We start from the raw sequence: 16,193 nt of genomic DNA, 5'->3' as shown, positions 1-16,193 counted from the left end.
AGAAAATGCATTATTTTATTATTTTTTATGTAATTTAATACGCATAAACATGTGAGACTACAGACTTTACTAAATCATCAACCTCTTAGGCCAATGCAAATTTTAGCCAAAAATTTTAAGTTTCTTACAAAATACTTGAAAAATCTATCGTGAACTTTTGAGAATACATTGAATTTCGATTATAGATGCATTTTGTATCAATTTAAGGCTCATCTATCTTTAAAAAAAAATGGATTTTGAGACTAAAGATCAAAAAAGATGTGAAACTTAAAGAAAAAAGTTTATGTCGTACCCCCCCTCCCCCCCTTTCAAAATTGGTTTGAAAAATCAGGGGGCAAAAAATATAGAAATTTCAATGAAGATAGAAGTCAATCAACTGAGAACAATCTAAAATGCCTTTTTCTGCATTGATAATCATATTAAGCATGTTTAGGCTCATTTGAAAGTATTTTGAACTTTTATGAAATTACAATGTACAGCAACGCAAAAACTTTTCTTTTTCTCGCAAAAATAAAATGTTCGTCAATACTTAGAAATTTTGGAAATCAATGATTGCAAAACAACTGGACAGTTGTACAATGCATTTTAAAACACTTTTTTCAATCAAATGTTGACACCGTGGCCTGTAATTGATTTTTTTTAACCTTTTTTTTCGAAAATTAGACTTGAAATTTTAAATTAAGTTTAATTTTTTTTGCGAATTTATCAAAAATCGATTTAACTCAATTTACCATTAATTTTTCTTTTCCTTTTTTAAAGAAAAAAAAAATTATTTGATATAATTTTCTTTTGCTTCTTGATTTTTTGAGAATATTTGAAAGGACGTGAGGAGACACAATCACTTAAGAAAAGTAGTTCCTCAGAATTAGGTTGTCACCCGTTGTCTTTAAAGGTTTTATTTAATAAACAAAAAAATTTTTTTTGCGTTTTTAGTGTTTTTGAATACCCCTGACTCAAGGCGGTTCTAAAAACAACTCAAAAAGGTAAAATTGAAAATGTAGTTTGTTGAACCTTTTCCAAAAAAACAAAAAAGGTATACCTACAACTTATGTCATTAATAGATTTTTATGATTTATTTATGCCCATATTAATAAACTTCATTTTGTTAGCCTCAAAATCGCTCCTCCTGCTTTTGGGTCCTCTTCCCCATGAGTGGGTAATGGCAAACAATTTAACCTATAATACAGCAAACGTGTGTGTGAGTGGTATCGCTGTGAGGCATTTCCCTTTGAAGAGTGTATGCGTGGGTGGGTGGTTGGCCACCGTTCCTGTTCTGTGAAAATGGGCAAATCGGTTTTCCCTCTTCACTCCATCGCAGTAGGCAGTCGCGTTTTTGCAGCTCGAGGTGTTGGTTTGTGGTTTTCTCCGAGGCTTGAACTTGATCCTTGAACTAGAAAAGAGAGAGGATTTTCCTGTGTTGTGGGTGGACTATTTTTGATCTCGTGATTTTTTCTAGTGCAAATCGTAGTGTGAATTGGTGGGATATTTGATTCGCATTGATAGTTATGGACGAGTTGAGAGGAAGCCAAACGATAAAACAGTGCATTTGAAGTGATTGCCAAATTTATGCTAATAAGTTTGTGAGTTTTGAGAATTTTCGAGAAAAACGCTCAAAATGATTTCCAACAAGGTGATTAGAAGAAAAGCATAATACATGTTTGAAAGAGTGCATTGGCAGTGAAAAATCAATAGTGTGTCAAGTTTGAAACATTTTCATGGCCTTTCCGCAGTCGCATCGTCCAAGTTTTTCCACAGTTTTTCTTCGTTTTCTTCTGTCGCAGAGCATATCACCTCACTACTTCACATAATCGTCGCCGTTGTCGTCATCCGCCACTACACCACAGCATATCCGTCACTCACTCACACCACTCACAACACACTCATCCTCGAGGAGTTCATCTCCATCACATCCGCTCTCATTTTGCAGAACTCACGAATTAACCCAGCTAGAACAGGCTGTTGAGCCTCTACGCTTTATGCTTACTGAATGGGTGGGTGGTTGGGATGGTGGCAGTCGGTCTTGAGTGATTGAACCCATGTTGGGTGGCAGTGAATGAGTGTGAGTGCGAGTGTTGCATTTGTGTTTGAGTGCTCCATTGTTTACATTCACGCTTGTTAACGCCTGCGTTGACGGAGTTGACGGTTGCCAAGGTTTCCGCGAATGAATAAGTCAGGGTGGGTGTTATTTTTTTATTATAAAAAAGAAATACAGGATTGTGTATTCTAAAATGTATTCCCATCAATAATTTCGGACGTATAAACTGTCTATGTTTGCATAAATGGCCCATTTGCATTTTGGTCGTTTTTAGTTCCGTACTAAAATGGAGTCCATTTTTTCAGAAGATTTTAAAACCAGTGCCTAGGATGTTTGTCCTTTTAGAAAAATGGCCTTATATGAATATTACTGGTCTATTCCAAGCAGGTTGTACAATATTCCGGTAAAAAAACAGCATTTTCCCTTTTTTTACTTAAATTATTATTTATTTAGCGAAGGTCTATGCGAATAGTCTTCAGGCGACTGAAGAAAATGTTCAATTATCAAACCGTTGCGAACATGTTTAAGTGTAATTAAAAAAAAATCAAAATAATTGGCAAAGATTATATTTTATGCTGAAAATCTACTATATCAAACTACTCAAATTGCACTTAATTTTCAAATGCCGATATCTAAGAATCTAGTGGTTAGATTTTCAATTTTGAAAAATGTAATGTAAATTTTAAAGTCAAGGCTAACATTTCAAAAGGGTTTTTTTAAATGCTTCTGAACTCTAGATAAAGTTTTCAAAAGGTTGTTTTGAAATTTTACTCTACACCCAAACGGCGGTCGCATGATTGTGATGCATGGCGGCATGAAAGTATATCAGAATCTGCATGAAAACTGTCCTCATGCATTTTTTGCGATATAGGGGTATGACATTTTTGCCCGTTACCGACAATTATCGACATTACCGACTGCTTTTTGGTTGTATTTCACAAAAAAAAACACTTAGCAGAACGAAGATTGAACCACCAACTTCTTGGTTATTGATCCGACACGCTACCACCGCGCCATGGACGCTTGATGAAATGTGAGTGAAAGAGCACCAACATATTCTTCTCTTTGGAGTGTTGCTCTGGGACGGGCCAGCATTATATGTGTTGGTGAGAACTGAAATGTTTACACGCGGGCAAAAATGATCTACGGCCTTGCTGCAAAAAATGTTATAAAATGTGACATTTTCTGCAGCAAATCCACTGTTGCAGATTTTGAGATATATTTTTCCTTTGGGTGTAGAAATATAAAAAAAATCAAATTTAATATTCCCTTACTTTTTAAAATGTTGAATAGAGAGCAAACTATCAATGAACCTAAAAAAATCATCGATTTTCTCATCATTTTACAATCCGTGGTTCAAAAATTCCCCCACAAATCTAAGTAAAATCACATCGAAATTCAACCATTCAATAGTTTGTCCTGAATGTGTTGGGGAAAATATTTAAATAAAATTTTCAACAATGGTTTTTTAATTTGCCAAGTTTTTCACACGATTCGATTTTGAATAAAATTTGCAATATTTTTAGCAAGGTTGTTAACGAAAAAAATATCTAGGCTCGATTTCGATAATGATAGTTTTATCGTTATCGTTTATTCTATCGACGATAATCTTATCGCCGATAATGTACGATAAAAAAAATTTAAAATCTTTCTAAAATCGATTAATTCAACCGTATCATGTTAAATTTTCAATGCTTTTACTAAGAATATATTTTTTAAAATTGTAGCTAGTTTCAAAGTTTAAATGTGTACTCAAAATTGTTCACAAAATACCGTATTTTTCGAAAATACTCAAATTTTCTTCATTTGCAATATGGATATCCTACGAATCGAAATTTTGTATGCTTTATCAAATTATTTAAACTTTTTTTGTAAAATATAAAAAAATTCACTGAATACCGTATTTAAAAAAAAACCGAAATATTCAAAATATGCAATACAGTCCAAACTCGATTATCCGAAGCCTCCATTATCCGAAGTTTCGATTATCCGAAGGTTTGTATGGGACTTCGAATAATCCAATCATGAACAAAAAACATTTTTTTTCGTTTTTTTTTCATTTTCTTGCTTTAAATATCAAAATTGAGTTCTGTGACCCTATAGAGGAGAAAATCGTGACGTCAGGAATGAACTCAAATCACTCAAAGTTCATTTTGTGAGTGACTTTAACAGTTTGGCCTAGTTTGACAGCTACATTGTCCTCAGTTTTCTGTGGGAGAGAAAAGGAGGCGAATACTTTATGAAAATCATACCTGTCAAAATTCCTAGCCTCAAAATTTTGTCGCAAGTTGCTTTTCTCCTCTATTTTCGTCAAATTTGACAGGTTGATTGCCGATTAAATTGAAAAATGCATTTTTTCAGTATTTCATCACGGCCATTTTGGCCGCCATCTTGGATTTAAAAATTCTAAATCACTTTAGAGCAGTTTAGGGGTCATACTTAATCTCAACAATCAAAAACAGGACAAGGAAAAAACATTTTTTTTGGTGATTCGATTATCCAAAGTGAAATTTTGCTAAGGCCTTCGGATAATCGAGTCTGGACTGTATATAATACAAAATTTTGCTTCGTTTGATACCCATATTGAATATTTAAAAAATTTGAGTATTTTCGAAATAATACGATAATTTTCGATAAAAATTTTAGTATTTTCAAAAAAAAAACCTCTGATAAATTGACAAAGCATACGAAATTTCAATTCGTTTGATACCCACATTGCAAATTTTAAAAAGTTGATTATTTTCGAAAAAATACGGTAAATTGTGAAAATTTTAGTATTTTCTAAACAAAAACTCTAATAAAATAACCCATATTGCAAACTATCGAAATTTGAGTACTTTCGAAAAATGCGATATTTTTGATTTTTTTTGTATTTTACAAATTCGCTTCGTTTTATACCCATACTGCAAATTATGAAAATTTGAGTACTTTCGAAATAATACGGTATTTTGTGAACAATTTTGAGTACATATTTATACTTTGAAACTTACTACATTTTCAAATAATTTATTCTCAGGGAAAGCATTGAAAATTTAACATGATATGGTTGAATTAATCGATTTTTGAAAGATTATCGCCGTTAGAATTATCGAAATAATGATAACGATAGATTATCGTTATCGTCAGACGATAATGCTTTAAGGATTGCAAAAATACTGAACAGGTGTAAAATGCATTTTAAACACTTTTTGCATTCAAATGTTGAGACTATAGCTTGTTATTTCAATTTTTTTTTGCCCCCCAGGCCAGGGCCGAGGGACAAAAACTTTGAAAAGTATTTGCATCGGCCTAATATTATCGACGATAATTGTATCGATTAACAACCTTGATTTTCAGATTATTGAAAAATCTTCAATTTGCAATTTTCAATTGACTCATTTTTCTTGCAATCCACAATACTCGCACAACTTCGTCCTTTTTGAGTTCCACCTTCGCGTGAGTCCTTTGGAGCAACAATTTTCCAGAGCGTGAGTTTCCTCTCAGCTTTTTTCCCCGAAGAGTCCTTTCGGCTTTTCCAGCGTGATCGTTTTGCGTTGGCATCTCCGCTCGAGAGTCGAGATTCAGCGGTGAAAGTGTTTGGATGCTGAACTGAACGAGCTCGCGCGTCGTTTGTTTCTTGTGCTCAGTTGTCCAAACTTCTATCCTGATGTGCAAATCAATTCCCCCTAACTTGTGTGTGTGTGTTTGGGTGTGTGTGCACGAGTGAAAAGCCTGTGTGTTACCTAACGATTTTTATGAATGAATGGTTCGGTGACAAAAATCGATTCCGTTGCAATTTGTGCACACTTAGTTGCACTCTGTCGCAAAGTGCCTCGTCAAGGATTATGTCGATGGCATGGATGGAAGGATTACGCAGAACGTGCAACGCCTTGAAAGTTTTATCCCTTTTTACTGCGCTTTTAGTGTACGAATCATTGTGTGAGTGAGCGAGCTTTGTAAGGAAAGTGTGTAATGGAGATTTATTGGCCGATATCGAGTTAACTCACGTCGTTGTTGTGTGAAAGCAAAAGATTAAGTGATTGTGTTTGAAGATGTAACCGGATATTGGAATCGACAACTGCCTGCCACCGTATTGTCATCGCCATTTGGGAAAATTTTGCAACAGATAGAGGGATAACACTCTTCACAGTGCGCGAGGGCTGCTGCGTTTCTATGACAACATAATTACATCATACGACCAATTCCATACACATATATCGTGAAAACTATTCGGTTCCTCCCAGTTCCAGGACTTTCGTACAATCTCACTCGATTGTGTTCTCTGTTGTTCATGTTCATCATATATTTAAACACCGTCAGAACACTGCCTGAATGTGTTCAATGTTGTGCTATAATTAGAACCTCCGAGAGATAACCATCGGATGCAACATGCAAGATAAATGGCGAACCGCAGAACCACCCTGTTAAGCCACCCCCTCGTTCCTCCCATCTCGTCTCCATGGGCCGCTCTAATGGAGGGGCAGGGATGAATGTCACTAATTATACACCCACCACGACCCGGTCTGGTCAGCAAGTAGTGTGGTCAGGAACAGTGTGGGGGACTGAACTGGACACAAACATCACATCATCATAAATTCTCGAACTTGGACAGGCCTCCGTTTTTGTGTGCGTGTGTGTCTGATGGTTTCGCCTCGCAGAATGGAGCAAGTAATTAACCTTTGAATGTTCAGGGTTCTTTGTTTTTACTGTGGGAGGTTTTGTTATTACGTTCATTATTGATTTTTGGTTTCAGGAAACAAGAAATTGAAGATTTTCACTCGACAAACTTTTCCGGTATGTTCACGGCAGTTATATGAGTTTTTACACAACTATCGATTATTTTTCTGTTGTTGACATAAAATTATACAACACTATCAAACTGATAAAAACTTTATTTTCAATGATTTTTTTTGTATATCAATATAAAGAAATGAAACTTAATTTATCTTTTAGAACAGACATGTATTAAACCAAAAATTCGTTTTAAGTTGATAGCAACTCAAATGTTGTTTTTGTTTCCAAAATATTATCTTATAAAATGGGTAAATTTTGGTCAAATATCTCTTGAATAGATAAAATTGTCATCCATTAGTTTGAACTGTTCCAAACAAATTTGTCACTAAATTATTGATTTTGATATAATGATTTTGATATATTCCGAAATTACCGAATTACCGAAATTATTGATTTTGATATAATTAAAAAATCATCCTTCAAGTTTTTTTGTCCTCCTACTGCCAAAAAGTCGAAGAATATATCATACAAGCTCAAACTTCGAATTCAATGTGCAAGAACTCTTGTTTTACCTAAAATGCTTTCGAGTTTCACGTTTTCTATTATGTTTGCTGTAAAGTGAACTATAAAACGATGAAATTCTGCTTGTTTTACTTTACATTTTTTTCGTCTTTTAATTACGAAAAATTTGGTACCCAAACATGTATAGGTCATCGCTGAAATTTTAAAGTTCGCAGTCTAGTAAAAAAGTAGATTTTTTCCCGTTTTCGTCATTTCCTCGATTCGAAAATCCCAGTCTTTATTTTCAAAAAATCGTATCTCGGAATACTGTTAATGAACTCCTCCCATTTTTGAGTATGTTACGGAAAGTTGTCCTAGGAATTCGATAAAAATATTGTCAGACATAGGCTCTTTGATCCAGACACCGTCAAAACGGCAATTTAAAGTTTCATTCGACCTTTTCAAATGTTAGGCTTGATTTTTCGGTCTTTAAAATATTTTTCCTAGAAAGACCAACTTATCACCTTTCATTTGCAAAAATCGGATAAAATGGCGTGGAGTTATGAATTTTTGAAAAATATGTCTTATGATAAAAATGACAAAAATTGCCATTTTTGGGATCACCCCCCCCACGATGTACGTCACCCTAATGGTCAAACAAAAAATTACGGGTCAAATTATTTTGGCCAAGAAACCCCTGGAACAATTTTGACCCCGATCGGGGAACTTTTTTTAGCTTTAGGCTCTTTTCAAGTGGAATCGCTGTATAGTTACTTGAAATTTTACTTTCCAAATTTCAGGATATTTTTTATATGATACAAAAAATTTCAGCCGATTTTGAAGCAAATTAAAAAAGAAATTGGTTCTACTGAAGGAGGTATTAGACTATGCTAAACAAACAAACAAACTCGCACTTTTTCAAGCTGACGATTCTGCATACAAACAAAGCGTGCGAGTTTTTTTGTTTGCCATAGTCTGATACCTCCTTTAAAAATGCCAATGTTTTGTTTAAACTAAATTTATTTGCAAAGACTTTTTGATTAGATGTTTTATTTGACAATTCTCAATAAAATGATTGTTGACATTGATTGAAAAATCAAAAAGTCTATGCAATCAGCATTATATTCAAAAAAATGTTTTTAATAAAATATCAGTTTTAATTGCTATAACAAATGAAATTGAAACATGACAATAAAATAAATATTAAGGATTTTTATCTACTGAAAAAGCTAATAAATTTGGAGATATTTTACTATTTTTTTTAATTTAATGCTTATTGCATAGATTTTTTTATTATTCAATCAATGTTTATGTTTTACTTGACTCATAGATTTCAGAAAAAAAAATTTCTTTCAAAAAGTACACTTGATATTTTGATAAAATGCATCATTTTCAAGTAATATTATATTGTTATTTTTTTAAACTTGTTTCTTAAATGAAATAAGTCCATCCTTTTTCATCTCTAAAAAAAGCAATAGTTGAGAAAATTCTCTACTATTTCATTTTTTGAACATTTTTTAATCCATTCTTTTGTGCTAAAATAGTTACAGGCCATGACTTATATTTAAATAATCATGAAATTCAGTTTTTTATAGTTTTCTCTTTAAAAAGTTAAAATAAAAAGTGGAATAGGTAAAGAAAAAAAAACAATTTTAAATGAAAATTTGTAAAATAAAACAAAAAAAAAAACTTTAAACAGTAAAATTAATCACAACGTGGCTGGAGCAAAATATTATAAACCGAGATACCCCATCGGAGAAAGTTGGGGTTTACTGGCCTGAATCAGAATCTATAAATATGAAAATATTTTATCGGTGAAAATAACGATTTTCAAAATTTTTTAGGCTTTTGATTTTTGGTACGGATTTTGAATTGATCTGGCCTTATAGGTGGATCGATCTTTAAAAATATATTTTATGTGACGAAATCTCTCACCTTTAAAACGCTTTCTAGGGTTTGTGAATCCGTTTTGATTATTAAAAGATATTCCTCTTTAAAGACAACCATTTTTTGGCAGATTTTTGAGTGACAAAAATAGTCCCAGAGGTTCAGTCTTTAAAGTGGAATATCTTTCAACAATCAAAACGGATTTACAAACCCAAAAAAGCGCTTTAAAGGTGAAAAATTTCTTTACAAATTGGTAATGAAAAATATTTCTTTAAGATTGATCCACATATAAGGCCATTAGGGTGGGTACGGATTTTGAAAAGTTCTCAGATCAAGTTCTGGTGTGGTTCCCCTTGAAGGGCATACCCATAGGGACTCTCACGCCAAATTTCAGCTCATTTGGTTGAAAACTGGCTTGTCTCAAGCGGGTTCAAGTTTACATGGGATTTACTATGGGAAATTTTGAATTTTCGTTCATTCGCTCCTACAGGCCTGGGGAAAACATGTAGAAACTTCTAGGATGGCCAGAAATGAGCGGAATCGTCTGGAGAACAACTTTCCCTAAGAGACCAGGTCGATTCGTTCAACCCCCATCGAGCTCAACGGCAATACATCCGGGGTTTTCGGAACCAACGGTTTTCACCAGAAAAGCATCAAATTTTCCTTAGCATGCTATGAATGCTTCATGAACACCGCGACGCCACATGTCAAACAGCTACCACGTGATTGTAAAATTTGCACCATAACAGTTTTTTTTTCTTATTTGGAGGTTTAGAATACAGCTAAATAGTATCTGGATCACCATAAATGATAATTCTATAGTTCAAAAAGTAATAAAAAGTAATTTTATATAGGCGATACCAGTCCACGTGGTAGCTGTTTGACATGTGGCGTCGCGGTGTTCATGAAGCATTCATAGCATGCTAAGGAAAATTTTATGCTTTTCTGATGAAAACCGTTGGTTCCGAAAACTCCGGATGTATTGCCGTTGAGCTCGATAGGGGTTGAACGAATCGACCTGGTGTCTTAGGGAAAGTTGTTCTCCACACGATTCCGCTCATTTCTGGCCATCCTAGAAGTTTCTACATGTTTTCCCCAGGCCTGTAGAAGCGAATAAACGAAAATTCAAAATTTCCCATAGTAAATCCCATGTAAACTTGAACCCGCTTGAGACAAGCCAGTTTTCAACCAAATGAGCTGAAATTTGGCGTGAGAGTCCCTATGGGTCTGCCCTTCAAGGGGAACCACACCAGAACTTGATCTGAGAACTTTTCAAAATCCGTACCCACCCTAAAGGCCATATCAATTAAAAAATCCGTAACAAAAATAAAAACCATAAGATTTTGAAAAACGCAATTTTCACCGAAATTTTCATAATTAATACCATGCGCGTTAAATTCATGTTTTAAAAAAAGTGTTGAAATAGCTGTATTTTTTTGTATTATAAAATAAAATAAAAGAACAATTCGAAACTAATTTTGTGAGCCTTAGATTTAGAGTACTTTGTCAAGTTTATTTTGGATCCTTTGTATAATTTTGTTATTTCCTAATGTGTCTTCCTTGACCTGATCAAAAGTGTTAACTAACAAGTTATCGTACCCAATAAATCAACAAATTTCAAAATAAATGGGAATTTTTAAATAATGGTAATTGGCACAGGTTTCTCAATAAAATATGGATGTGGAAGAATCAGTTTTTATTGTGATATTTATGAATTAGTTCTGAACTTTCTTTTGTGTTGATCTTCATCAGGGCAATTCTCAAAGTGAATGAAGAATGGAACGGCATTGGTTTAAATATTGCGTTAAAAGGAAAAAACTCAAAAGCAATAACGTTGCTTGATATATGTCTGTTCACAATCTATGATTGGCAGTTTCATAAATTTTAAAGGTGTCGAAATTTTAATTTAACAGTTTCATAAAATTAAATTGTGAATTAACAAAAAAATATAATAAAAAGTATTCAAGTTTGAATAGATGTTGCATAATAATCAATATTATTTTTTTAAATCAATTTCAACGTGACGTGTTGGGCTTCGATAGACTTCTTTTAAAATTATAATCAGCTAAATACAACTGCCGTGACGTTTGCTCGAAGGTTAAAATTTATAATACCATCATTTATGGCGAGGAAATTCATATTTTTCTATCATCATAAATTCAAATCTCACCAACTAAAGTGTACGCAACGGGCGGAGAAATCCGAAATCAAAAGCCATGTTTTACGACACAGAACCCTTTCTCGACCAAACCTGTGATTCCAACGGCACAGAAAGCGGACATAAAGCCCCGAATAGCCAATACACACGGGGTCATGCCGTCGTCATGCTGGTCTGGCCTGTGTGCCTTTCGGTGGCGACGCGTTGGGGCTCAACGTAAACAACAACCGTAAGGAATTTGTTCCACAGCAGCAGCACCAGTCCCGGAATCGACCCAAATTCTTCCGTTTTTTTTTTCTTCCTCCTATAACTGCCACTACTTTTTCTCTACACTGCCTATGTGTAGCTACGGCTATAGTTTGTTTGATGTGTTTGTGTAGTCGCAAGTCTCTCTAAGTATGTCTTCTCTTACTATCTTTTTACCGCCCCAGTTTCTGCGCCAGGACATTCTGTTTCGTGCATAAGAATCTAGTTGCCGCTGGCTAAAGCTACTTTTTCGAAAAGCTAAATTTCCTCCTATCTGTCGTGATCGGGGACTTTCTTTTATAATAAAAACACCGATATTTTGCAATTAACAAACAACACGTCTTATTCCACAGAAATTAACCACAAAAACTGATTTGACAATCTTCATTCTCTCTTTCGCCGGCCGCGCGCATCTCGTTGTTTTCTCGCTCGTTGTTCTCTCTCACAGCTCGCTAGCGCGCTCTCGCACTCAATCCACAATCAGCTAACAAGGCAATATTCATGAAGGTGCGCACTTTTTGTTGCGCTCTTAACTCTTATTTATGAATTATATCAATCTTATAATAAATACTCATTTAATAATTTATTACATATTCAATCCTGCAACCCATAATCCCTACATTCTCCCTCTTTTCTACTCTCAAGATGACGAATATCAATCACAATTCCTAACAGAAAAATTGCATGAATGCTAAATCAATCAATGTTTTTTTTTTAAATTTCCTAAAAGATTTTCGTCGGGTTCCTCGACTTTGTTTTCATGCTAAATCTAAATACGAAAGCGCAGTCTTCGAAATGTTTCATCTATGTTGTCCAAGAGACTGACATCCGATCGCAGGAGTTGTAGAAAATGGAATGCGCTGATGAGGTTGAAAATTTAAAACACCTGAAAATATAAGAAAAACGAAAACGAGGAGAAAAACAAAAACCACAAATATTTCTCAAATAAACGCAGGTTTATCAATTTTTTATGCAATACGAGATTAGTGATTGTTTACCTGATTTTCTTTAAATTTGATGTAATTTAAAATTAAAAAGCAAATTTTACAAACATTGCTGAAACAACACAACACGATTTAAAAAAATAATAATAATAATTCAAATTCAAAAGCAATTTTTATTTTTTTAAACATTTCGAATTAAATGGAATCACATTATTTTTTTTATTATCATTTTGTGAATATGAAATATAAAACAATGTGTTCTAAATTCAAAAATCTAACATGTTGCTGACTTAAATAACAAATGAAGCATAATCCTGGCGTTTTTAAAGTTTTAAATTTATGTGTACGAAAAAAAAACAAAGAATAAACATTTCTAAAAATATATATACAATGTGGTAATTTATTTAACTTATTTAAAAAAAAATCTGAAACTAAAACTATGACAGGCACAGATATTGTTTTTACTCAAATTTACACTTTGAATTTATGTGCGCCCGCCACGGAGTTCAAACCGATCTATGGATTATGAGCCCAAGCCCAGTGCCACGTCCGATTGATCCACCAGACGGGACTTGAAGGTAAACATAAACTGATTTTAATATTAAATGCAGACGTGACGAAAAGTATATGTTTGTAATTAATACCCAAAAACACCCAAAATGGATCTACAAGCAAGCTTATTTCTTCCTCATTTTCAATATTTTTATCTGTACTTTTCTGTAATTTATTCCCAACCAAGCTGTACAGCCAAAACAAACAACATTTTTTTAAAATAAAGGCTAATATGGAGATCGGAAGGAAAGGAAGGCTTTACGAACAGCAGAACAAAGGAGAGGGAGCGTTTTCTTGGGGCTTTTTTTTCACCCTATCCGGCTTGCTTTCGCTTCTACTGCTGCTAATTTGATTTTTTTCTAGACCGTTTCCTTCCGATGTGCATACACCGCTTAACATTGTATCAAAAATTACCGCATTTTAACTAATTTTGAAACTGTTAATAAATCATGGCAAAAATTACTAAAATGCAAAATCAGTAATATTCTTGAAGAATTTGTTTTCATCAGTACCGGTACACTTTCATAAAATAAAAAATAGTCCATATTTCAGTTTAGGATGATTTGTTGAAAAGCTATCTCAATAAATGAAGCAAATTGCAAAAATAATATAAATAATTAAATTAATGCTCAAAATGTGCTTTGCTGCACAAAATACATTTTTTTATAAAAAAAATAAAATCAAATGTTGTTTATTCTTGCCACAAAAGCTTTATTAAATTTTTTTTACCGATTTAACGATTTTGTTCTGTAAATGCATGGTAGTATCAACATTTTTCAACTCTTATATTAAAAATTTTGAACTTTCTATTAATATTCACTTACGCGATCTTTTAACCAAACAAACGATAGTTTTTACCGAATAGTTTTTTTTCTCTGTTGTGTCTACTTAATAATATTTTTGTTTATCTTGAAACAAAACATAGTTCAGAAAATATTATTCTAATGAATAAAACAAAATCATGTGTTAAACTGTAGCAATAAAAATAAAATTTATAAACTGAAATAATTCCGCTATATTCGATTTCTATTATATGTCAAATTAATTTTCTCTTCAAATTGTATTTATTGTAGCTAAAGGTATGGATTCAAGAACTTTTGATATTACCGTAGATTAGATTATTCAATGTTACATTTAATCATGATCAAAACAATGTTTAAGGTCATTTTATTTATAAATACCTTCACAATGTAAAATGCTTATCAGATAACAACAAAAAAAAATCATATTTTATTCAATTGTTCTTGTAATGCATAGAAGTATAGATTGTAATCTGACTACTTTCTCAAAGGGTTCACGCTCAGGCGAAACATTTTTCAAACTACCACCGCAGTTATCCTAACCAGAAATTTCTTCAAAACGTATCTTGCTTATCTTAAAACAGCTGAAAGATTTTTTATATGTTTTATTTTTAAATATTTTGTTTTATTTTTCTCGTAATGTAAAATGGGTTCTAAGCAACTTTGATATATAACTTGAGTAGATTGTTCACAGAAACTTATTTTTTTTTAATCACGATCTTTACGATCCCTGTCAATAGTTTTTTTCTTATGTAAAATTTTAACTTTTTCTTTGCTGATAAACTCTTGTTATGTAATTTGAAAAAGTTTGGTTTCATAATTAAGTACAATCGATTAAAGAACCCCAAAGTTTCTTTAATTTATTTCAAAATAATGTTTCTCTTAATTTAATTTTGATATATTTACTTTACCAAAATTCTGAAAGTGTTTTTTTAACTCAATAAAATGATACATTGTTAAAATATAATTTCTATCTAAATTAATGAATGATTTTGAACTATTTTGATACAAATCACAGATATTGCAATGAAAAATAAAAATTAATATAATAAATATAAATATTTCCTAGTTTTTTTTTTGTTGCTCAAATTGTCACTCATACTTCTCAATTCAAAATTAATATTTAAATATTTGTATTATTTTCTCTTGTGACGCAACGCTCTCACACTTTACATTATATTTTAAGAATTTCTGATGATTAATCATTCCTTTATTTATTATTTAAAAATGCATCAAATTAATTATTAAGTGAATTATTTTAGCTTTTTTAACTAATAATGTATTGTTCATGTTAACGATTACTTAAATTTTTACTTCCCTGTGAAATAATGTTGGGTTTCAAGCAACTTTTGTATCACAGCTGAGTAAATCGTTTAAAGTAACAATTAACCATAACAACTATCAATACGGAATACTTAATCATTAACGTCTTTCAATTTAGAGGTTTATCTTTCAAGAGAGGACAACTCCAGTGTTAGTTATAGTGACAACCGTTTTAATCCTATTCGATGAATTTAAAATCATTTTTTTAGGTAGTTCACAGACATAACGCCAAAATACACATTGCTTTATCTGTGGATACCAAAAAGTGCTCACTTTCACATTTAAATTTATTTATTCAATTTCTTAGGTCAATTTCTTTTGTGATGTTAAAGACGGTCCTTAATTGAATGAAAAGATTAGCTAAACAATATATTTTTAAAATCCATAAGGCTCCTTCTGCGAAGTTATTTAAAAAAAATCATCACAAAAGTCTGTCGGGTTCCTTTATCGAGGAGATTGTTATCTGACTGCTTTCGCAAAGAACTCCAGCACAGATCATTTTTTAAATCTGACTACCATCACAGAGGTCTGTTAGGCTCTAACACAGAGAAGACTTTTTTCTGACTACCATCGCAGAGGTCTGTCAGGCTCCAACACAGAGGAGACTTTTTTCTGACTACCATCGCAGAGGTCTGTCAGGCTCCAACATAGAGGAGACTTTTTTTCTGACTACCATCGCAGAGGTCTGTCAGGCTCCAACACAGAGGAGACTTTTTTCTGACTACCATCGCAGAGGTCTGTCAGGCTCCAACGCAGAGGAGACTTTTTTCTGACTACCATCGCAGAGGTCTGTCAGGCTCCAACACAGAGGAGACTTTTTTTCTGACTACCATCGCAGAGGTCTGTCAGGCTCCAACACAGAGGAGACTTTTTTCTGACTACCATCGCAGAGGTCTGTCAGGCTCCAACACAGAGGAGACTTTTTTCTGACTACCATCGCTAGGTCTGTCAGGCTCCAACACAGAGGAGACTTTTTTCTGACTACCATCGCAGAGGTCTGTCAGGCTCCAACACAGAGGAGACTTTTTTCTGAC

General features: G+C 33.1%; 1 protein-coding gene across 2 annotated transcripts in view; it reads left to right on the top strand.

Annotated features, from left to right (window-relative positions):
- Positions 1-1,286: 1,286 nt before the first annotated feature.
- The window catches only part of LOC120424179 (oxysterol-binding protein-related protein 2), a 65,668-nt gene continuing 50,761 nt past the window's right edge, over positions 1,287-16,193 (top strand). The window contains exon 1 of one of the 2 annotated variants that reach the window (XM_039588235.2): positions 1,287-1,630. The gene's annotated coding sequence lies outside the window, so the exon portion shown is untranslated. The remainder of the gene's footprint in view (positions 1,631-16,193) is intronic. The other variant, XM_039588234.2, reaches the window with a different exon arrangement.

This window comes from Culex pipiens, chromosome 3 (genome assembly GCF_016801865.2).
Source record: "Culex pipiens pallens isolate TS chromosome 3, TS_CPP_V2, whole genome shotgun sequence".
Classification (NCBI taxonomy): Eukaryota; Metazoa; Arthropoda; class Insecta; order Diptera; family Culicidae; genus Culex; species Culex pipiens.
Note: the sequence above shows the minus strand (reverse complement) of the source record. Positions and strands in the feature narration are given on the sequence as shown.